This window comes from Schistocerca americana, chromosome 3 (genome assembly GCF_021461395.2).
Source record: "Schistocerca americana isolate TAMUIC-IGC-003095 chromosome 3, iqSchAmer2.1, whole genome shotgun sequence".
NCBI lineage: Eukaryota > Metazoa > Arthropoda > Insecta > Orthoptera > Acrididae > Schistocerca > Schistocerca americana.
Window position 1 is genome coordinate 656,177,266 of NC_060121.1, and position 24,771 is coordinate 656,202,036.

Here is a 24,771-nt window from a genome sequence, read left to right on the forward strand (position 1 = left end):
GATAATTCGTGTCAAACTACATCTACATCTACATTGATACTCCGCAAGCCACCCAACGGTGTGTGGCGGAGGGCACTTTACGTGCCACTGTCATTACCTCCCTTTCCTGTTCCAGTCGCGTATAGTTCGCGGGAAGAACGACTGTCTGAAAGCCTCCGTGCGCGCTCTAATCTCTCTAATTTTACATTCGTGATCTCCTCGGGAAGTATAAGTAGGGGGAAGCAATATATTCGATACCTCATCCAGAAACGCACCCTCTCGAAACCTGGCGAGCAAGCTACACCGCGATGCACAGCGCCTCTCTTGCAGAGTCTGCCACTTGAGTTTATTAAACATCTCCGTAACGCTATCACGGTTACCAAATAACCCAGTGACGAAACGCGCCGCTCTTCTTTGGATCTTCTCTATCTCCTCCGTCAACCCGACCTGGTACGGATCCCACACTGATGAGCAATACTCAAGTATAGGTCGAACGAGTGTTTTGTAAGCCACCTCCTTTGTTGATGGACTACATTTTCTAAGCGCTCTCCCAATGAATCTCAACCTGGTACCCGCCTTACCAACAATTAGTTTTATATGATCATTCCACTTCAAATCGTTCCGTACGCATACTCCCAGATATTTTACAGAAGTAACTGCTACCGGTGTTTGTTCCGCTATCATATAATCATACAATAAAGGATCATTGCTTATGACGTAGCTAACATTCTCAGTAAAAATACAGCCTCTCTTCATAATGTTATGCATCACGATAGGAGGTTGGTTGAATCCATTAATAATAAACTTAAAGAAGCTGATGTTTTAATAACCAAATCTGACAAAGGCTGCTCTTTAGCTATTGCCTACAACTCTGAATATACTTCTAAAATCTTAGATATTTTTATGACAATAATATTTCGGAATTGCATGAGGATCCGACTCCAGAATTACAAAAAGAAGTCAGATCAGCTATCAATAACGCAAAATTTCTAATTAAATCTTTTCAGAAGAAAATGCTTATCAACATGAACTATCAACCCCCAAAACTTCGGTCTCAATTTGAAATTCATAAACCTAACCATCCGATACGGCCGATTTCTAATAGTATGAGTGGGGCGTACTATAATTTACCCAAATCTCTGATATTGCTGATTTTTTTCATTAACAGACTATAAGAAATGTTTTTCAACTCTTTTTCAGCTGCAGGCATTCTCTCCGATTTCAGATACGTTGATGATATTTTAGTCATTTACAAGGAACCTGCTGATGGCATTGACCGTATTTTCAATCTCTGTAATAAACTTCATGAGAAAATATCCTTCATCATCGAGCTCGAAAACATGGCCGACCAATTAAACTTTCTTGACGGATAAAGTATAAGGAAATAAAATCTCTTTCAATGTTTTTCGTAAAGAAACATACACTGATCAAACTGTACCTGAGTGTTCCATGCACCCATAGTCTCATAAAAACGCTTTCTTTCACTCTGCTATTCATAGAGCTACTTATATTCCAGTCTCGAAAGAAAAATTCAATGAAGAAATTAATTTACTCAAAACCATAGCAGTTAATATTTAATATGAACCTGGCATAGTGGATGATATCCTTAAAAAGAAAACTGTTACAAGAGTTACTACGATCTGCACCTCTATCATTGATTCTAACCCAAAAAAGTATTTTTCTATTCCTTTCTCGGGGTACATCTCCTATCAGAGTCAACGCCTTCTTCGTAATAAATACAGGTGTAACGTTGCCTTTTTTACCAATAGCAATTTGGAAATAAACTTCATTAATGATTTAAAATCGACTCGTTCCCTTTGGAAAACTCTGGCGCGTATAAGATTTTCTGCAACACCTGTTCTTCTTACTACATAGGACAAACAGGACGTGCCTTTACAACCAGATATAAAGAATATCTTTTAAGGAAAAATGGCACTAGCACCCAAAATTAGTCTTTTTCCGACCACCTTCTGATTTCAGGTCACACGCCTAAAGCCGTTTACGATATCAACGTTTGGCGCGCTGAGAAGAAAAGACGTATATTTGATATTCTAGCAGAATTAGAAATTGTGAAACATATTTCTCGAAATCAAAGCCTCATTCTCAATGAGCAGCTACAATAACGTAATAAACATTTCTTCAAAGGTGTAAAGGCGTTACTTGGTAATCGATTTCGGGTTTCCTCGTGCAGTTACCGAAATGTTTCTTCCATCTAAGTCAACTCATAATTTTTCTTTTGTTAAATGGATTTTATTGGCTGCATTTCATGTTACATCGTTTTTCTACAGGCTGTGTCAATCAGCCCTCCTTGCATTTTCTATAATGCTGTTTTCATCCTTTAAACTGTACTTCTAAGCTCTGATGTAGACAAAATGTTACTATATCTGCTGCTGCCAAACAAAATAGTGCCTTCAGCGACATGTACTGAATAATGTTCATTATAATATCCGTCTGTCTTTATTTGAATGTTAAGTAGCCACTTTGTACTTACAGCAGCTAGATGGTACTCTTGGTACAATGTTCACCTGTCCTCCACAGTTGCTAACGCGGGCGCCTCAGTCTGACGCTACCTGTGGCTCGACATATTCTAGCAGCCCATAGTGGCTTCTTTTCCAAGCATTCTACTTTAAAAATTGCGACTAAAGTCTTATCGCTTGATATTTATCTTATATGTGACATGTAAGTACTGTTTCTTCCTTGTACTGCTATTCAGTACTTACACTTTTATATAAAAATTTTCCCATAATTTTGTACTTATGTTACAGACCAATTTGAATATTTAATTTCTGATGAAGGCACTCATTGAAGTGTCGAAACCTGGTCAAAAGACTTAAATTTTGTGACCGAGGGCTGTAATTGCTGTAACTTTCAGTTGTAAGGAGTTTATAGTTTGGTTTTAACGAAGGGATTTGTTTTATATTCAAGCTAATGTCACGATTGCTTGGTGGGTGGTGGCAGTTAGGGGTTTTGAGTTTATTTTTAGACACGGGGTATCTTTCACTCGCAGCAGCGCCGCTGTAATAATCTTTGGTACGGATAGCTCAGTGGAGCTTCGTTGTGATCTGTACGCTTGGATATATGTAAAGATTCTCATGTTACTTTGAGCAGACTTTGTCTGGTTCAAATTCTGCGCTCGCCTCTATTTTTGAATATGCTGGTGTCAGCTGGCTTTTGAACTCCGAGTATAGCGCAATGTTCTAGTTTTATACTTAAATTCGCTACAAGACTAATTCATCTCAGGTGATAGTTCTGCGGATCAACATATCATACTTGGGATTTTGTAACAATGTGCGCCGAACCTTTCTCCGGATTTTAGCCTGCACTTAGTCGGAAGTGAATGGTTAGAGCAGGTTTGCACGGTCGCCATTTTATTTCCTCAACTTTTATTATCGTAGTGAAGTACAAATCTGTCACAATAAATATTTCCTTCGACATGGAAGAGAGTCCATAAGATTCTTCAGGTATACCGTACCCAGTGTGAGTGTGGGTTTTTATTCTGTCAAGTTGCGCAGTGGATTGATCCAACAAGTACGCTTTGGCTCTTGCAAGAAACAATTTCCACCTCACACTACTACAGAAGTCAGGCAGACGCTCCTAATGTACCAGAAAAACATTCAGCAACATATACCTTATAGAGTCGTCCGCTGTAAGGAAAAGACACAACAATATTCTATATATTCTTATCTAACTAGGGGAACACTTGGGTACAGGAGTATTACTAGTTAGCGTAAGAAAAACATAATACGAACGAAAAATATTCTTTATGGCAAAAAAAAAAATTCTGAGAAATCAAGTAAGACTTTTTCTCAAAAGAAATTAATAAATGTCCAGGTTCATTTCGGAACAGTAAACTGCCTCTTGTGGATAGGAATACTATTAATTTACAAAGTATTGAAAGGTTCTTTTCTCCCGTTTCTTTAAGAATGTTACTTGCGCGGCAGAATGGCTGATAGCCGCGCCTACAGAACTTGGTCGAGGCTGTCGCATGAGAATGGTGGAGGGTACTGTTATGGAGGAGAGATGTGACTCGCACACCCTGTGGCGCACAATACCGTGAGCAGCGACGACCGCTGCCTGCGTCGCTCGCTGCTGACAAATAACACAACTATCTCTTTCTAACTGGATTGACCTTCGCCAATCAAACACTCCCTACGCCTTGATGAAGTCAAGGACTCCTATCCGCCCCTAGTCTAACTATTGGCGTGTACACCGGTCAGATAACCAGTCCACCGCGATGCCACTCAATACTCGCTCGCAGGCATTTAACTAGTACTCTGTCTGTGTCCACACCGCACAATAAGTGTGGCGGCAACCCAGTGATCAGCGCTTAATCGCGAGCGACTCAATATAGAGTGTCACTCCGAATCGCCAACAACAGAGGTGCTCGCCCAATGAAGTACTGAGGAGAGACTTTGTTCCTCGCTCTTTGCGCACTCGCTGTCGTTACGTGTTCCCGCTCCAAGAGCGACAACAGAATGGCCATTTTTTCTGGAAAAGTTGTAACGGTACATCATTCGCTGCCTTCCTTTACTCCTCTCACCCTTTGCGTCAGAAATATTCCGCCAATCAGCGTTGCTCTTTTGAAGGAGAGAATGACGGCCAATGTGGAAATCTGTAGCATCTCAGTTTGGTGTGTACTGTCCTCCTGTGAGAACTCTGTAACTATGCAGTTGGTCCATGAAAAAATGCGTCTTCTGGGCACTCCCACATAATTTAGTTGAATTTGCTTTTAAGTCGAACACAGGGGTTGATATCCTTTCTCTCTGGCAATAGCTGTCTTCTCTCTTGGCGGTCGCTTCAGCCGAAGTAGGTATGTAGTTGACCCAGCCCTCAGAAGGGACGGTCTTCCCAGCGGGCTGGTTTCCTCTTTAGATCAAAAATTCCTGCGGCCATCATATTGTGTATTCCAACCTCGACTTTTTCAACCTTGGTGCGCTCTTGCAATATACTTATCAGATTTTCATATTGCTTACACGAATTCATACAAAATTGACTCTACCTTATCGAGTTTGGGTTCAAATGAAGCGTCTTAATGTGCAGAATACGAGTGTGAGGACGGAATATGCAAGAAATGAAGGTTAGGATACCAAACCATCTTACATACTCCCCCCCCCCCCCCCCCCCCCCCCGTAGTGACAAAACTTTTGTCAGGGGTTTGTCAATGCCGAGGAAAACATTGACAAAGTCAGACAGGAATTGTTCTTTTAGATTTTCCAATAAACTTTCTTAGCCATTCTTAAAAATGTTGTATCTATTTCTTTGTAGCTATTGTTTCTAGTTTTTAATTATATGATTTGTGTTTTGTTGTTAGGCAAACACAGACATTACAAAGGTTAATTTTCTTTTTTGTTGCCATCTTGTGTCTGTGTTTTTCTTTTTCATTTCCAAAAGTTGCTTTTACAATATTAATTTTTTTAGCTCTTTAGTGTACAGTCTATAATGTTAGTGTGGTTAGTTCTTTTCCTTAGTTAAGCTCTGTGTGAATGTTCGCAAAAGCTCTGTTGTGTCACTTTGTTCATTTATTTATTTCTTTTATGTGTCACTGATTTTTCTTTTTAAAGGTTGAAGAAGCTTTTCTCTTAAGTCATTCCATGGTACTAATGTTATGATTGCAACAAAAATGTCTTTATGAATATTTTTTACAGAAGGAAGAATACTACATAATTGTTTTTCTAATTCCATATATAAATAAAGTAAGAGATTGTATGGCTATCATCATTTTGTGTGATTCTCAAAAATTTTGAGGTATGTATAAATTAGGGACCTCACATACTTAATAAAATAGTTATTTTTACAAATAAGATGGTAAGTATTATTTGCATATATCTACTTTCTATAATCTACACTGCTTGTATTTACCATGGAAGTGCTGGAAGGCGTTGACTCATTTATATAGGTGTCACAAATCTTGTGAGAAGCGCTCTAGCATGCAACTCCGGAGCTCATTAGTTTCTGTTGTCATTATGAAGTGGTATTTTTAACTTATGATGGTGACTGGGGTTTATTGAGTATACGGTGATGTCTTGGTACTCCTTTGCTGTCACACCTGGGGCGGTATGGCAGTTCGATGGCTGTAGTAAGTTGGAGATTACCGACGATCGTCACCTAATATATTTGCCGTGACATCTTGGTACTCCACACCTAGTTGGGTATGGCAATTTGGTGATGTGGTAGGGAGAATGATGTTCATTTTGCTGAATCAATTTCTGGATAATGTTTGTTGGTACCGCTTAATATTCCGTTTGACGGTCGTTTGTATTTCTTCGACTATTCAAGGTTTATTGTTTTGGAGAGTTGGTTGTAGTAGTTACCATGCTTCAAAGTTCATGGAAAGACATTTGTAACAATTTTCTTTGTAGGATAGGAGAGAAAGGTATCTTTCTGTCTTCTGCCCTTCTTCGTCTTGCGTATTCTGTTCTTCTGTTCTTTCTGGCATTCGTCTGTTCTTCGTGGGCTAGGAATATGTGAATTTTAATGTAGGAAAGATATAGGATTAATAGGATCTGACTGCCTTTCCAAATATAAGTTGATGAGTTTATTTCTTGTACCTGATTTGTAGTCTCGTCGTATCATGATTCTCCCCACACTTGTCCATGAAGTAACAGTATCTTGGCATATGACATGTCCATGCTGCACGTTGCACTTTGTCCTTCTTAAGTCCAACCTGGTTGTAACCTGCATTTCCAGTGTGGCGTTGGTCTTCATGTTGTTGTCATTGCTCTAAGTGCTTTCTCAACATGTCTGTAACCTCTCTATCGCTATCTCAAAGCATCTCGTGTTGAGGGAGCTGGCGATTGATGTTGGTGGCGACGTCCCTCTGACGCATAGAAATATTTACAATTTTTTTATATATATTTTTAACGTTATTTACAAGCAACTCTGATTTTATATAATGCAAAAATTTTCTGATTGTGGCAAAATGTAATCGATTGATATATTTCTTTATTCTAATTATGTCCTACCACTTCTTCATCCTTTTATGGGTTGTGTGCATGTTGTAGGGTACTCAATACTACAAGAAATTGTTAGTCTGCTTTGTGTACCTTTTTTCTTTTAATTGTGTGGTTCTGTTGATCTATTAATTTAACTTTTATTTAGTGGTTAGTATAAGATAGGGTGGACGTTAGTTTGCCTAACCTATTCCGCATTTTTCACGTCAATCTTTACGATTTGCAGTATTCGGTGGCCTAACGTCTACTTCTAGTTTCCCCCTGCTATGTTGTTCTTGTCTCTGTGGACTATAATTTCCTCTGTAATTATTCGCGCCTTGGTCTCGCCAGTTGCTGTTTCTGACGTCGTGACCTCTTTCAAAGTACCCTTGACCGTTGGCATTTTGATTCCTAAACCCATATTCACCACTGTATAAGTGTTAATTACCGTTCGTATTTCGGTACCAATTATTCTGGTTCTCGTTTCCATGCCAATTACCTCCATTATGCCACTGTCCTGGTCTCTTAAAATGCCTGAAATTATTGGTATTAGGGTTGCGATTATTATTATTATTGGAATAATCGTTCCTAGTCCTCCCATTTTGCTGTTCCCTCTCCTTTATTTTTTCTTTCACCTCGTCTTCTTTAAACATGAATTCAAGTTCCCTTAATACCTCTTTGAATTCTTCGGTATTTTCATTTTTCCTACTGTCATCTGTTCATATTTTACCAGTAACTTCATTCTACATAGACGTATCAGCTCTCCGTTACAGTATGGTTTGTCTAGGCATTGATTCTTTTTGTCCATTGTGTCAAAGAATTTTACCTCGCTTCTCTTCCCTGAGTTTTCGTATGGTGTCATCTGAAGTAACTCGTATTTAATTTTGTTTTGCTCCTCCATGGACAATCTCTTTCGAAAAATGCTGTTCTGAACTGTAGGTGAGACGTACAGGTCGCAGCGATCGTTTGAAGTACCTCCGCTACTGTTCCTGACATGTGTGCACAAATGAAGTGAAGTTCGTGAGCATCGCTCCCAAGGTTTGGCAAGCCTACTTGGAACTGATCGATGAATTGAGTGCATGCAAGCTACCGCCTTCTTCCTTAATATGTTGACATTTTCTGACTGTTAGGAAGTGGTCTGTATCATATCTACTCATAAATACGGTTTGTGTCTGATTCGTGAACTTAAGTAACCTGCCACTGCTTGTGTCATCTTGCCTATTCTCTGGTAATCTACTGCCTGTCTGGATATGCTCAGTTTTCTGTCCCATAATTACACCATATCGTAACAATGATGAACAAAAGTGTTGTTCGTTTGTCTCCCCTCTCGTCATTCGCGGTACTGTACCTGTGCTACTGTCATATTGTGTCACTGGATTTACTGGTTCAGTCGGCTGTCTTTCAATTGGTATCCGCCGACTGTATGTGTACTGTTTTTCCTGATGTTGTGCCTGGTTCTATGGTATGTCATGTATTACTTTAATCGGGGTTTTGTGTTTCGATTTCTGCGCGAGTGTTACGTCTGGCCTTGGTTCCACTTGAACTTTCTTAGACGGCGCGTGTTCGTGTACTGAATTAATGTTTGACGTATAAGTTGTTTCACTACAGGTGTGATCGGTATCGATCTTTACTTCGATACTTTGCATCAACTCTGTTGGAAGCTTTTCAAACTGATCTTTGTTTTTAATTTCCATCTTACTCATCCGCTGATCATATTTTTTCAGTGCAACTTTTGCGACCTTGCTTTGAATTGCTTGTTATTCCGAAATTTGTATTGCTGTTCGAGTGGCTTATTTGTAAAACGTTCCACCTTTTTGTCAACGTTTACGATGTCCAATTGGACCTTGTCCACGTCAGTGCGTAAATGCTGCTGACTTTGTGTTATTACCTGAATTCTTTCGCGTCTTTGTTTATGTGTGTGATCTGACTATCAATTCTAGCGATGCCTTTTTTCACCCGGATTTTAACCTTTTGAATCTGTGTCTTTACCTCTTGTCTCAAGTTATGATTATCCTGTTTCAATTTCTGATGCTGTTCCGTCATCTGTGTATTCTGTTTCGTTATACTATCGTTCATTTTTTGTAACATCTCTATGATCGTGTCGTGTCCTGTAACACTGCCTTCTGCTGAACTGTGTGTTCTCGTTCTATTGTTTTCTACTCGGTCAGTTACGTCGTTTACTGGGCTATGCTGTGGCGTTTCTAAGTTCGATAACTGCAACAATCCCTGCCGTCTTCTCTTCTCCCTGTGTTGTTCTTTGCGGTCAGGACTAGTTGCATAAGTCATTGAACCATTACGTGGCGCAAACAATTTCGCCCACTGCCCTGTCTGTTGTGTATGCCTCGTGTTTCAGGTACAGTTGCGTCTGTTACGGAAACTTTCCGTAGCGCTCGTAACTCCACAAGATTCTCTGCCTGTTGCTGAGACATATTTAGAACGTGTACAAGAGATTCGACGTATCCTAAATGTTCCGTCTCTTCCTCACTGTCTACTTCTCTTTGGGCGTCAGCTAACTTCCGATTCATTGACTGTATTGACGCGCATTCTGTCTCTGAATATGCGCTAAACAAACGTGTTTCTTTAGCTCGTTCCGCTGTTAATATTTGCCATTTCCTGCGTGCGCTGTCTATTTCTGGCTCAGAGTGTGCCCTACACGGAATTTTGTATTCTGGAAATTCGATGTTCTCGTCCCTTCGATCCCCATCTGTCTGATCCGTCTCGGTTCTATCACAATCTAACTGAGCCTGCTGATTCTGCAGCTCACCGACTGTCCTGTTCTCTGATTCACCGTCTGTCCTATTCTCAGGTTCACCGTCTGTCCTATTCTCAACATGCTGGTTTATTTGCTGTTTATCTGATTGATTTTTCCCCCATCTTGTCTATCTGCTGTCTATCAGGCAATCTTCCCGCTTTTGCTCTAGTTAGCATGGAAGTTCTTTCAACACGCCACAACCCTATCTACAAAACAGTACGACCACTAACCAGTTGGTTGAACCAACAACAACAGTATCATGACTTCTCGGCTGTTTTGTCTGCTCTGCTACAGTCTCCAATTTCCACCTGTGCTCTTGCAAAGGGAGAAAAATGTTACTTCTTAATTCTAACTTATTTGGTACTGCATGACTCTGCTTATCTGCGCTCAGTCCGGAGCCGCGCGACTGCTACGGTCGCAGGTTCGAATCCTGCTTCGGGCATGGATTTGCATGATGTCCTTAGGTTAGTTAGGTTTAAGTAGTTCTAAGTTCTTGGGGACTGATGACCATAGATGTTAAGTGCCATAGTGCTCAGAGCCATTTGAACCATTTGAATCTGCGTATCTGCATCACTCAGCATCTGTGTCTATCACCTGAAACTCCTATGCCCTTGACAGCTAGTCAAAATTCGTAAAACTCTTAGATTTTCCAACACAATAACACAAGACTTTCTCCTTACAATTCCACATTTCTCGCTACTTGTATCTCTTCTAATCCATAATCTTTCCAAATAACTCTTTAATACATGAAAGAAATTTTTTCCTAAGTGATAATGCTGCGACCTGCCATACCTGATATGTCATCTAATCTGACACTTTTCTATTTGGTAACATACCGACTTTACCTATCCAGGCAGTTTTACCTATCCTGGCAGGGTCGCCAATTTCTGTGAGTGTGTGGGTTTTATTCTGTGAAGTTGGACAATGGATTGATTCAACAAGTACCCTTTGGCTGCTGCAAGAAACTATTTCCACCTCACACTACTACAGAAGTCAGACAGACGCACCTAGTTTACCAACAGGAACTGCCTGAAAAACATTCAGCAACAAATATCTTCCTGATTCGTCTTGTGTAAGGAAAAGACACAAAAGCACTGTATATATTGTTACATAACTAGTAGGATATTTGGGTACAGGAGTATTGCCAGTTAGTGTAAGAAAAAACGATAAAAGAAACGAAAAATATTATTTATTGCAATAAGAATTCAGAGAAATCAAGTGAAACTTTTCTTATAAAAAATTAACAAATTTCTGTGTTCTTTTCAGAACAGTAAATTGCCTCTTGAGGATAGGAATGCTATTACATTACAAAGTGTTGCAAGGTTCTTTTCTCCCTTTTCTTTAAGAATGTTATTTATGTGGCAGAATGACTGAGAGCCACGCCTACACAAGTTGAATAACTTTTCTAGGTATGGTCAAGGTTGTCGCATAAGAAATTTAGTGGAGTGTACTGTTAGGGAGGACAGATGGGGCTCGCATACACTGTAGTGCACAGTACCATGAGCTGCAACGACTTCTGCCTGAGTCGCTCGCTGCTGACAAGTAACACTACTATCTCTATCTATCTGGACTGACCTTCGTCAAACAAACTCTCCCTACGCCTTGATGGAGTCAAGGACTCCTATCCGCCCCTAGTCTATTGACGTGGTACACCAGTCAGATTACCAGTCCAGCGTGATGCCACTCAATACTCGCTCACAGGCGTTTAACTAGAACCCTGTCTGTGTTTACACTGCACAATAAGTGCGGCGGCCAACACAGTGAACAACGCTAAATGGCGAGCTACACGATATACACTCCTGGAAATTGAAATAAGAACACCGTGAATTCATTGCCCCAGGAAGGGGAAACTTTATTGACACATTCCTAGGGTCAGATACATCACATGATCACACTGACAGAACCACAGGCACATAGACACAGGCAACAGAGCATGCACAATGCCGGCACTAGTACAGTGTGTATCCACCTTAAGCAGCAATGCAGGCTGCTATTCTCCCATGGAGACGATCGTAGAGATGCTGGATGTAGTCCTGTGGAACGGCTTGCCATGCCATTTCCACCTGGCGCCTCAGTTGGACCAGCGTTCGTGCTGGACGTGCAGACCGCGTGAGATGACGCTTCATCCAGTCCCAAACATGCTCAATGGGGGACAGATCCGGAGATCTTGCTGGCCAGGGTAGTTGACTTACACCTTCTAGAGCACGTTGGGTGGCACGGGATACATGCGGACGTGCATTGTCCTGTTGGAACAGCAAGTTCCCTTGCCGGTCTAGGAATGGTAGAACGATGGGTTCGATGACGGTTTGGATGTACCGTGCACTATTCGGTGTCCCCTCGACGATCACCAGTGGTGTACGGCCAGTGTAGGAGATCGCTCCCCACACCATGATGCCGGGTGTTGGCCCTGTGTGCCTCGGTCGTATGCAGTCCTGATTATGGCGCTCACCTGCACGGCGCCAAACACGCATACGACCATCATTGGCACCAAGGCAGAAGCGACTCTAATAGCTGAAGACGACACGTCTCCATTCGTCCCTCCATTCACGCCTGTCGCGACACCACTGGAGGCGGGCTGCACGATGTTGGGGCGTGAGCGGAAGACGGCCTAACGGTGTGCGGGACCGTAGCCCAGCTTCATGGAGACGGTTGCGAATGGTCCTCGCCGATACCCCAGGAGCAACGGTGTCCCTAATTTGCTGGGAAGTGGCGGTTGGTCCCCTACGGCACTGCGTAGGATCCTACGGTCTATGCGTGCATCCGTGCGTCGCTGCGGTCCGGTCCCAGGTCGACGGGCACGTGCACCTTCCGCCGACCACTGGCGACAACATCGATGTACTGTGGAGACCTCACGCCCCACGTGTTGAGCAATTCGGCGGTACGTCCACCCGGCCTCCCGCATGCCAAGTATACGCCCTCGCTCAAAGTCCGTCAACTGCACATACGGTTCACGTCCATGCTGTCGCGGCATGCTACCAGTGTTAAAGACTGCGATGGAGCTCCGTATGCCACGGCAAACTGGCTGACACTGACGGCGGCGGTGCACAAATGCTGCGCAGCTAGCGCCATTCGACGGCCAACACCGCGGTTCCTGGTGTGTCCGCTGTGCCGTGCGTGTGATCATTGCTTGTACAGCCCTCTCGCAGTGTCCGGAGCAAGTATGGTGGGTCTGACACACCGGTGTCAATGTGTTCTTATTTCCATTTCCAGGAGTGTAGATTGTCACTCCGATTCGCTAATGACAGAGTTGCTTTCGTAATGAAGTACTGAGGAGAGACTTTGTTCCTCGCTCTTTGCGTACACGTGTGAGCGCACTCGCTGTCACGTGTTCCCACTGCAGGAGCGACAATGGAATTGCCCCTTTTTCTGGAAAAGTTGCGAGGGTATATCATTCGCTGCCTTCCCTCACTCCTCTGACCCTTTGCATCAGAAATATTCCACCAATCAGTGTTTCGTTTAAGTAGACCAATGCGGAAATCTGTAGCATCTCTGTTAGGTGTGTACTGTCCTCCTGTGAGAACTCTGTAACTATGCAGTTGGTCCATGAAAAAATGCGTCTTCTGGGCACTCCCACACATTGTACTTGAATTTGCTTTTAAGTCGAACACAGGGGTCGTTATCCCTTTGCTCTGGCAAAAGCTGTCTTCTCTCTGGGCGGTCGCTTCGGCCGAATTAGGTATGTTGTTGACCGAACCCTCTGAAGGGACGGTCTTCCCAGGGGTCTGGTTTCCTCTTTCAATCGAAAATTCCTTTGGACATCATGTTATGTACGCCAGCCTCGACTTATTCATCCTCAGTGGGCACTTGCAATTCACTTGTTAGATTTTCATATTGCTTACATGAGCTGATACAAAACTGACTCTATCTTATCGGGTTTGGGTTCAAATGAAGCGTCGTGATGTGCAGAATACGTTTGTGAGGACGGAATATGTAAGACATGGTCAGGAGACCACGCCACCTTACAGCAGTTGAAGCTACTCAGCTTCCGTTAACCTACCAAAAGTTGGGATCGTGAGTGCTACGTATCACTTGGTGGTGTAAATTGGAATTTCCTTGGTATGAAGATTGTGTGATGTAGTTTGTCACTCGAGGTGTTAGAAGATGCCTGAGAGGGTGCCAAACCAGGAAATAACACGTAAAGACCTGTAAACAGGCCTATCTTGGAAGACTGGAGTGCCCGCTGCATGGACACAGTAAGGATGCAGAAGAGGAACAACACTTGGTCACTGCTTTTTTGCCGGCCGGAGTGGCCGAACGGTTCTAGGCATTTCAGTCTGAAACCGCGCCAACGCTACGGTCACAGGTTCGAATCCTGCCTTGAGCATGGATGTGTGTGATGTCATTAGGTTAGTTAGGTGTAATTAGTTCTAAGTTCTAAGTTCTAGGGGACTGATGACCTCCGATGTTAAGTCCCACAGTGCTCAGAGACATTTGAAACATCTTTGAAATGCTCGTTTCCAAATAAGCATTGTGTTTCATGTTCATGATGACCTGAACTGTTAATCCCATTCATGGCATCAAAAATATTCCTGAAACATCCCAGCACCAGCTCTGGATTCAACAGTACCTTGCCCCCATTGTCGGTAAAATCCGCTCTGGCACGTTGATTCTATCTATTATCTGCATCATTTTGCTAGAGGCAAACCTAGTTTATATCTTTCAACTTCATTTAATGGACAGTCTTGTTTATATACTGATTCACAATAACGATATATTTCCTAACATGAACCAAACTTGTCTAATCACAGCATATTCTACTCTCTCATGCCATAGGCAACGGTATGTTTAACCTCGACGTTTCCAGTTCGCTTTGTCAACTACTGTATCTTAAGGGAACAATAAGTTTTCCTTTCAAGTAAAGGGTTTTAGAGTAATGGGAATACTATAAACAGATTATTACCACACACTGTTTGGAATTCGAAAAAGAATATTGATATTACTTCCACTTTTAATCGTTTAACTTGTGTTCTTTTAGCAAATAAACGATACATTTTACAGGCTAAAACTGTCAATGTCTCATTTGCGTCATTCTCTGAATATTCAACAACGGTAAGGTAGACATTATATTCTGAATTACGTATTTTATTCAGAATTCAGCTTGGTCATCATGATTATACATGTCACTTAGGTGATTTAATTAGTGCGTAATGATCTAGTTAAATAAATACCTTTATCAAGTAATACCTTGTACGTTTGGGTATAGAAATTCACAGTAATTAATGGAGGGCGCAGTATCTTGACTATAGATGAGCAGGTATAAGTTCAGTACAGGGAGTTAACAAACGTACAATAATCCTTTTGTGAAAGTTCAGTTCTTCCTGTTTCGAGCCACTTAAGAGAATTGGAGAGGAATTCCACCTAATGCAAAACATCTTTGTACTTCAAGTGCTACCTTTATTGGGTTTGTTTATTTATTTTTGTTCCGCAAAATTGATGTTACATGTTAACCTTTAAAATGGTTCAAATGGCTCTGGGCACTATGGGACTTAACATCTGTGGTCATCAGTCCCCTAGAACTTAGAACTACTTAAACCTAACTAACCCAAGGACATCACACACATCCATGCCCGAGGCAGGATTCGAACCTGCGACCGTAGCAGTCGCGCGATTCCAGACTGAGCGCGTAGAACCGCGAGACCACCGCGACCGGCTAACCTTTAAAGAATCGGTTGGTACTAAGTATCTACATTTGTAAAATGAGCGAATATAGTCAACTATTTTACGTAGATTTGCATACAGGACAGAGTTGATGCATTTGTCACTGAGTTGAGGCATTCTACGTAGTTCATTTAAGATTTTCTAAGGGTTCTAGTTTCGCTGTACATATGAAAATATAGTGGATGTATGCAATTGTTTACATACTCATATAGAGCTATTGGGTGTTTATGATAGTAGCTTTAGGTCTATTACGCAATCTACAGCTTGTCAAATGTAAATCTCTCTCTCTTTCTCTCTCTCTCACTCTCTTACTTTCTCTCTCCCTGCCTTGGAAATACACACACACACACACACACACACACACAATTTGTACACACGAACTAAACACTACGAACACAAACAACACTCCAAATCTACACCCAACATCCCGAACGAACATGAAATATTTGAACATTACGCAGTCACAACAAAGCGTAATGGCTGCGAAAACTCCGTGCTCAGCGAACAGATCGTAGAAAAGTCATGTATAACGCAAAAGCGAAAAATATAAGCGCCTTACTTCGATACATATAAGAAATACGACAAAAACTATAACGCAATAATTAACACGAAACATAATTATTCTCAGTTGAAAATGCATAATACACAGAGAAATAAAATAACGGTTAATTATTTGGAGAGTACAGGCTGTAGGCTGCATAGTGGACCTAAAGCTTCTATCATAACCATCGAGTAGCTTCATGTGAGGTATGTAACCAAACGTATACATCCACTTTCATTCCAAACTTACCACAAACCTGGAACCTTTAGACACATAGTAAATAAACAACGTAGACGGTCTCAACTTAGTGACACATATCTCAGCTCTGCATACTACATACTACATGAAAAACAATGTAAAACATTTTACAATAACCGCCAATATTACAAATGCAAATACCTTCTACCAAAAATTTCTTTAATGTTTAATAAGTAACAAAAATTTTGGCTAAGGAAAATAAACAAGTAATCCCACTGAAGATTGCATAAAAAGTGCTGCAACATGTCTGGGTGCAAACTATCTACAAAGATCTCTTGCATAAAACTGAATTCATGTCCAAATTTACGTTTTTGAAATGTTAGCAATTGTGTCTTAAGTGTTACAAAATTTCCTGTTATCTGCTGAAATCTTAATTGAGTTTCCGACCCTTCCCTGGGTTACTTGTAGTTCGCAACAGTACTCACAAGAGTTTGTAGACCGAAGTCGGTTCGGTTCCGGACTATGAACTTGGTGCTCTTGTCAATTCAATTAAACGGACACCGCGGGGTGCCCCTATAGCTGTTATTTTCTCCCTTCGTCGAAGTTCGCTCTAACCTGATCAACAACTTCGTGTTGCTAGGAAACTAAGCGGCTTTTGCTGCTAAGGGAATACAATAGATAGTTTATCATCAGATTTGTTTAGATTTGGAAAAATGATATTGAGGTTACTTCTGCTTTTTTCCTTTTAGCTTATCTTAAGTTCTGTACAAAGAAAATGCTGATAATGCACTGACGAATTATTTTTAATGCCGAACATCTTACGGAGACAACTACTACTCTAGTAAGGTGAGCGTTGCTCTTGTCAATGTACTAAATTTGATTCCGAACGAGATACACAGTTTGTACGATGATCAGACATTTGCACTTCACTACAAATATAGATATAAGAAACCGAAGAAGTGTAATTATAATTGAAAGAGTCAGCAGCGAATGACAGGTCCCTTGCACAACAGTAACCTGTAAATACATATGAACGTTCAGGAAACATATGAACAACCTCAGAAAAATTACAAATCGATTTCAGGTTGACTGTGTACAGTACATACCTACAATAAATCAAAAAATGCCAGAGCTTGCTTCCTTTCTTTCCTTTGATCTTTTGAACTATCTATCATTGAAACTTCATGGAAGATTAAAACTTGCTAGCAGATTAAAACTATTTGCCGAACTCGGGACCTTAGGCTTTTGCGAGCAAATGCTCTACCAACTGCCCTACGTAAACCGGAACCCCCGCCCCCCCCCCCCCCCCCCCCCGCGCAGTTTTACTTCCGCCAGTACCTCGTCTCCTCCAACCTTCTAAACTTCAAAGAAACTCTCCTGAACATCATTACTTTTATTGTAAGAATGAAATCAGTATGTGATTTACCAGCAAGAAACATCTCAATCCCGCTCCACTTTCCGTTTCGTATTAAAACCGTTATTGGATGATGTAAGAATAAATCGTGAGATGAATAAAACAGTAACTGAAGAAACGAGTAAATCGTGGACAAATAAATTAATAGAGGCAGAAAAATATATGGAAGCAACAAACACAAAAACAATTCTGAACAGAACGGGGATATCAAAAAAGAAAGAAGAAGTCGTTTAAAAATCTTAACAATTTACAATAAAGACCGGGTAAAATTTACTTCATCTTATTTAAAGAAGAACGGGAATCTATCAAATTTGGAGGTAATACGACAACACATGATTCAGTGTACAAGATGTACAAAAGAAGTACACAAAAACTTAAAGAAAATGTAGAATGGTAAGTCGCTAAGTCGCGGATACATCTCTGTAGAATTAGTCAAATTTCTCCTGATATGATACCAGAGACTCACCTCGATGTAGTGAAATTTAATAATCGTGTGACACAACCAGAAGAAATGCGGAAAGACTGGAAATTAAGCTTTTTAAGATAAATAAATGAAAAGGTAGCAATGACGATCGATATTTATCATTGCATTGAAGTATTATCGGCTAATGAACGCCTGTATTCCATTTCTAGTAATTCCTTTTTCACATGATGCTTTCGTTAAATTGGAGTGATTCCTGTATCGTTGTGTGAATATACTGCGCTGGAGCTTACGCTACGATGTCAGTTAACAGTGTTATAATTCCATCCAAAGGCTATTGTCCAGAATTGGTGTGCGAATCAGCCGAAGCCGCCGAGATCATTACGACAATCATCCCATCGGAGTACCAGGTTTAAGATACCCGTTCGATAAACCACCGCGTGCTGCTCCATGAAGAAGCCCGCAACGACCTGCTGTATTCGTCCGACTGGATTCGTCGACCCTTCAAGGCTGTTTTTTAAGAAACCGGAGGCTTGATAATCCCATTGGGAGAAACGAGATCTTTAAGGCGAATCGTCGAGTATCTCTCATTTCATTTGGGGTAGCTTCTGCGTTACGACATTAGCAATATTGGGACGTGCGTTATAATGAAGCATCAGCACGCCTTGTCGCAGTTTTCCTGGATGTTTCGCCGCCTTGTTTGCACGCTGTAATTTCTCCAGCGTTGCAAAGTACCGTTTCCCAGTGATAGAGACAGCAGGTTCCTCGAAATCAATAAGCAGTGGGCACCGGCTATCAAAGAACAGGATCAGCATCATCATTCGAGCTGATAGCTGACTTTTGAACTTCGTGAACAACATTGTATCTTCAAAGCTTACGACTCTGTTCCCCTGTTATTGCACCAGCTTTCGTCACCTGCAACAATACGCTAAAAAAACAAGCTGTTTTCGACACTGAAACGCATCAGTCCCTTCAGGGAAACACCCATCCCGACTGTTTTATGTTCGGATTCAGCGCTCGGAGTATTCAATGATAGAAGATCTCAGGTTATCCCAATTCTTTCCGTGTAATGTGTTGCATAGCAGTGAGGCTCATACCGAGATTCTGTGCAAGCGTACATATGGTTATGCTCCGTTTCGCCTTAATCGTATCATCAACTACCCGGTTGATGTTGTCCGTAATGTCCCAGATCGACCGGCATCTTGTGTCGAATCGCAACCAGCATGGAACTCGGCGCGCTGTTGCGCATTCTTCATTCACCGATGGGCGTCTGCCCTTCGATAGTCAGAAAAAGGAAAAGGAACCACATTGGTGCCTATATACCCGCATCGTAGTCGTGGTGGATTGCATATACTCTGAAGCATCGCACTCAAACGGAAACTTTGTGTTCACCCCTGACATCACATCTATGAAGTGATACTTTATGGTGCCGTTGTGCCGAAGTGTTCCCAGATAATTTTTGAAAGCGATTTTTTTCTTTTCACAGCATTCCTTTTCTGTACTTTTATCTGTATGTTGTGAGAGGCTTAGAGCTAATCGCATCCTGTACGACAATAATTAATTACAATGTTTAAGCCAGTAAGTGGTTCGATTAGCGAAAAATTGTATCCTTCTTTTTCCAGAAATGAACTTTGACACTCAGTCGATGACTACGGTTTTCCACAGGTCAACTTCAGCAGAGTTTCGGGTAATAAATGGCTCTGAGCACTATGGGACTTAACGTCGGAGGTCATCAATCCCCTATAATTTAGGATTACACAAACGTAACTAACCTAAGGACATCACACACATCCATGCGCGAGGCAGGATTCGATTCTGCGACCGTAGCAGTCGCACTGTTCCGGACTGAAGCGCCTAGAACCTCTCGGCCATCGCCACCGGCTTCGGGTAATAGTCAGATGGTTGTTCTTTAAATACGGTGACAGCGTACAACGTCATAGCTGCCCAAGTAATTACAATATAGGCTAGTCTTTTACTTAGGGGACATAAAGGATCATCTGTCGTGATTAACACTGCAGCAGTGAGGTATGTGTATACTTGACTCGAACTTGAAGTTCACCAACTTCCACGTTGGTAACTTCTCATGAGCACTAATTCTGTACGACGGAAATGGGATTGCCTTTCTTTTTTGCTGGAAGTAAAGTTTCCCGCTAACAGAATTACGTCCTGTAACAGCGGAAAAACATTTCTTCTGTACGTGTAAGTCACAGTTTCAATGAGACTGTGAATAGTTACCGTAGTTTGCGAAAAATGTATATTTTGCAGCTACGATTCTGCGGAGATATTGTATCGTAAGCTTAATAAGAAGGGTAACTTGCCAGCACTGTTTACTAGTATTACTCCTAAGACGCTGAATGTGTCTGCTATTCTGAGCTGAAGTGGTTGATACAGTAGAGGAAATAGTGACTGAGTTGCTGTTAATACGACTCATTAGAAATTATGTCTTCCTACTTTCTTACTAGTAGTTGCTTTGTTTTGCAGTGAAGGTGCATCACGAAGTTCTTATGGACGTTCTCGATACACGCAGACACACAGTATTCTATAGTTTTCGTAAGTCTCAAATGGATTTCGTGTTCAACATATAATAAAAGACACGCAAGCCCTCTAACTACAAAGAGGTCTGCAAGTCCTATAGATCAGATAGCATATTTTGTACGTACTGTGATCCGATAGACACAGCAAGAGGGTAAATGTGGGATGCATGATGATATATAAGTAAATTTTAAACATGCTCCATATACTTCGGAGAAATATGGAACGACACACCATGAAGCAATTTTTCGAATGGGTCGGAAGTCGGTAAATCTGATGTACATGCAGAGACGAACAAATGACTCCAGTTTCAGAAAAACGACATGACTTATTCAAGAGAAAGTGCTTCACAGATAGAGTAGGTCAGTAACGCGTTGGCCGACCTCCACCCTTATGCTAGCAGTTAGTCTGCTTGCTATTATTTGACATAACTACTGCATGTCTCTTTGAGGGACATCGTACCAAATACTGTCCCATAGGCGCATTGGATTGTCAAAATTCCAAGATGGTTGGAGGACCCTGCCCAAAATGCCTCAAACGTCTTTCAAGTGCTGAGAGATTCTGGGACCTTGCTGGCAAAGGTAAGGATTTGCTAGCACGAACACAACGAGTAAAATTCTCTCCGTGTGCGGGCGGTCACTGCCATGCTGCGATGTAAGCCCAGAATGCTTGGCAACCAAATTAGACGTAGAATATCTCCGACGCACCGTTGTGCTGTAAGCACGCCGCAGATGGCAACCGAAAGCATCGTCTTATGAAATGAAATAGCACCCCTGAACTTCATCCTGGTTGTCGGGCCGTATGGCGGGCGACAGTCAGGCTGGCATCCCACCGCTGTCCAGTGCGTCTACGGGAACGTCTTCGGCCTGGAATCACATTGACTTCAGAGATGAGTCACGCTTCGAATTGTTCCCCGATGACCAGCGACGACGTCTCACAATACTCCCCAGACCGCGGTGGTATACCAACAAGACCGTCCCCCGCCATAAGCCCTGACAACGGCCAGTGGTGGTCTGGGTGCTATTTCTTTTCATAGCAGGATCTCTTTGGTTGTCATCCGTGGTGTCCTTGCAGCACGTTGACTATAGTTCCCTGAAATTGCAATCATTTGTTTGTCAGCGTATGCACACCGCACCTGCCGATTTTCGTCCTATTACGATAATTGCATCGTGGTGCCTGGCCTTATTCCCCTACAGTGTATATTACAAGCTCATAGTCAGCGTTAAAATTATTTCTTGGAGTACTGTAGCACATATAGTACTGTTTGCTGTACAGTCAACCAGATATATTATTTTGACATTCGTAAACGGGTCGTACTGTCTATTAATAAAGAAGAAATTCAGTGTTTAGTGTTGGTTCGGAAACAGACCGATTAAAATGAGACTGGAGCGTGTCATTACTATAGTAGCACAGTGCAGGACGAGCATTTATGTTGGCAAGCGGAGTGCGAGTGTGAAAGAAAGAGGGCAGTCCATGTTGCACTAGTAATCGTCACAATCGAAACAATAGAATCAATGCTGTAGAGGTATCACTCACTGAAGCCTCTTGCTGTCAGAGTGGACGCAAGTTCATACAGAAATGGCCTGGTATCTGCAAGTGCGCCCTTCGGTTTCGTGGCAACATGTTGTAGACGCATGTTTGGCCATTATGACCTCGAAGAAAAACCCATCCAAACACCATAGAAAGGGTAATATAACTTGGTACTCTACATAGGAATCTTCATTAAATCTCTGTGAGTTCTAAGAGACCAGCTACCGGTGTATTTAATATTTCTGGAGACCGAATTTGCTTTGTCCATCCAACGTGTACACATAATGCTTGCCTTTAAAATACTTATCAGCGGCGTTGTTAAGAATTATGAACATGACTTCAAATTACTGGATTACTATACTCTAAAAAAAGTTTAACTTGGTCAGTGCGGTAAATACTTGGGATTGATGAGAAGCTAGAAACTATTTCCCTACTTTTAACATCCATGAGTCAGGTCATCTTGCAATGAAGCAGTTTTCTGTGTGGGATGGTGAACAATTGCTCGGGTATTCATGAGTAACGAATCTTGTACGAGCCAAAACTAACAACAGCTTGTCTGAGAAACATGATCAATGTAGTATATTCGAAGCAGAGAAGTTATAGAATGGCTGAAGGGTTCCGCAAAAGAAAACCTCAACGTACTAAAAGTTATCTGCTGTCATTAGCTCAATTCTGCGAGAACATAGAGAGATTGTGAGGTGATGGATGAAGAGAATAAGTCAGAAACATAGCTATGAAGACAAGTTGCGGAAAAAGAGCTGTTAATAGTTAACACTCTGGACCGAAGTAGTGAACAAGGCAATTTGTTACATCGATACCCATGGTATCAGCTCGGATATTGTTACTGTACTGCGGCAAAACTGATGTAAAAGTTTATAATATGGCACTATAGTGTCTGGCGGAGTACGTGTCGGACGTGAAACTCCGAAATACCACCTCTCTCCGTCCATCATCTCAATCCTCTCTCTCTCTCTCTCTCTCTCTCTCTCTCTCTCTGTCTCTGTCTCTCTCTCTGCCCCCCTCGTCCTGTCACATCTATCTGTCAACTGCTCCTCCCTGCCCCATCTGCCAATCTGCTCCTTCCCTCTTTGTCCATCTCCTCCACTTCCAATACCACTTCCTCCTCACCATCTCCCTGTCGTACTCCTCCCTCTCTCTGTCCACCACCACGACCAATCTCTATGTTTACCTCCTTCCCTTTCTGTGTCAATCACATCCTCTCTCTGTCCATTTCTCTCTCACCTATCTTCGTCCATCTCCTTCTGCAATATGTGTCTATCGCCTCCTCCCCCTTCCCTCCGAGCCGTCTGCATCTCTTCTCGTCTTCCTTTCTTTCTCCACGTTATCACACTCATACCAATAGAAAGCTAATGGTTATCACCTCAACAATATTCTTCCCAGATTGTAATTAACATGTTTATCGGATTTTTTTAATATCTGTCCTCAGAGTTTAGGTTGTTATCATATAAACATGTCAAATATATTTCACACATATTTAATACATTTCACCCTTATTTGTAAATATATTTGATCTCAATTTTTAGAAAATCTCACCCTTCAGTTTTATTTGCAGTTAAGTCAATGTTTATTAGGTTGAATCTCGTTGACTATGAGCTTTACAGTGATTTAGTTGTGTAGGTACATCAATTGCTATATGTGCCTACTGCTGTGAAATGTATTGTGAACAGAGTTAGTGGTAAATAACTAATAAATTAAAACGTCATACTTCCTGTGGCAGTTTTACTGCGTGAACGGCAAAAAAATAGTAGGCAATAAACTATCTTCATTTCACCACATGGTGCAGTTGTCAAAGAGATAAATTTCCGTAAATGTTTGAAATTTTATGCAAAGTGTTTTTGCAAATCTCTAAATCGTCTCGTTCTCAAATATTGGCTGACTAAAGTATGGTTACTCTCGCCTAGTGGCCTACACTGCTTTTTCACACACATCCTAACCATTTTCACAGATGGGTAGTTCTCACCTCCGCAGTGAATCTTTGCAGACGCTAAATGATATGTGTACCAAGATTGACTGAAATCGGTACATTGGTTTAGGAGCAGATGTAGAATATACATACAGACAATATACACACATAGATATGTACACCATTTTTATAATTTGTGTAGGTATGGAAACTGAACATATTAAAGTCGCCTTTGTTATGAAATACACTTCTCTTGATACAGAAGTAAAGCACAAGGAACACATTGTTCTTTAAATTCCGAAGACCAGCATGTACTAAACCTTAGCTGTAGAAAAGATGCAGACGATAGAATCCCATAACCTATTTCGAGATATGACACTACTGATATGAAACAGATATTTAGCAGTTTTTTATTGTATTGTTATTCCTGGTGAGACATTTCGAAAGAGCGATGCTAGTGAGAAACAGATTTGCAATATGCTTGATATTTATGGACAACAAGTTCCTGCCTCATCAGTGCAGATGTGTTTACATGAAAAATATTTCACAGTCGTCTGGGAATTTACCACAGTCGAGTCTAACGCCGCATATAGTTCAATGCTAGCTGTAGAAAACAGAAACTTACGAGATACATTGAAAGATGAAAACCTCTGGATAGTTACTTCAAAACATCATAGGACAGAATCAATTTAAAATGTTCAGTTACACCTTTCTCAGTCTCAGATTTGAATAAATTCAATAAACATATACAGTCATAAACCAGAACATTATGACTACTGAGATTTAACGTAGCGTAGCGACTACATCGACCGGGAAGAGATTGTATAAGTGGACCAGAGTGGAATGGGGAATCGTTCTAGCTGTGATACGGACCACAATGGAGGAATTCACTG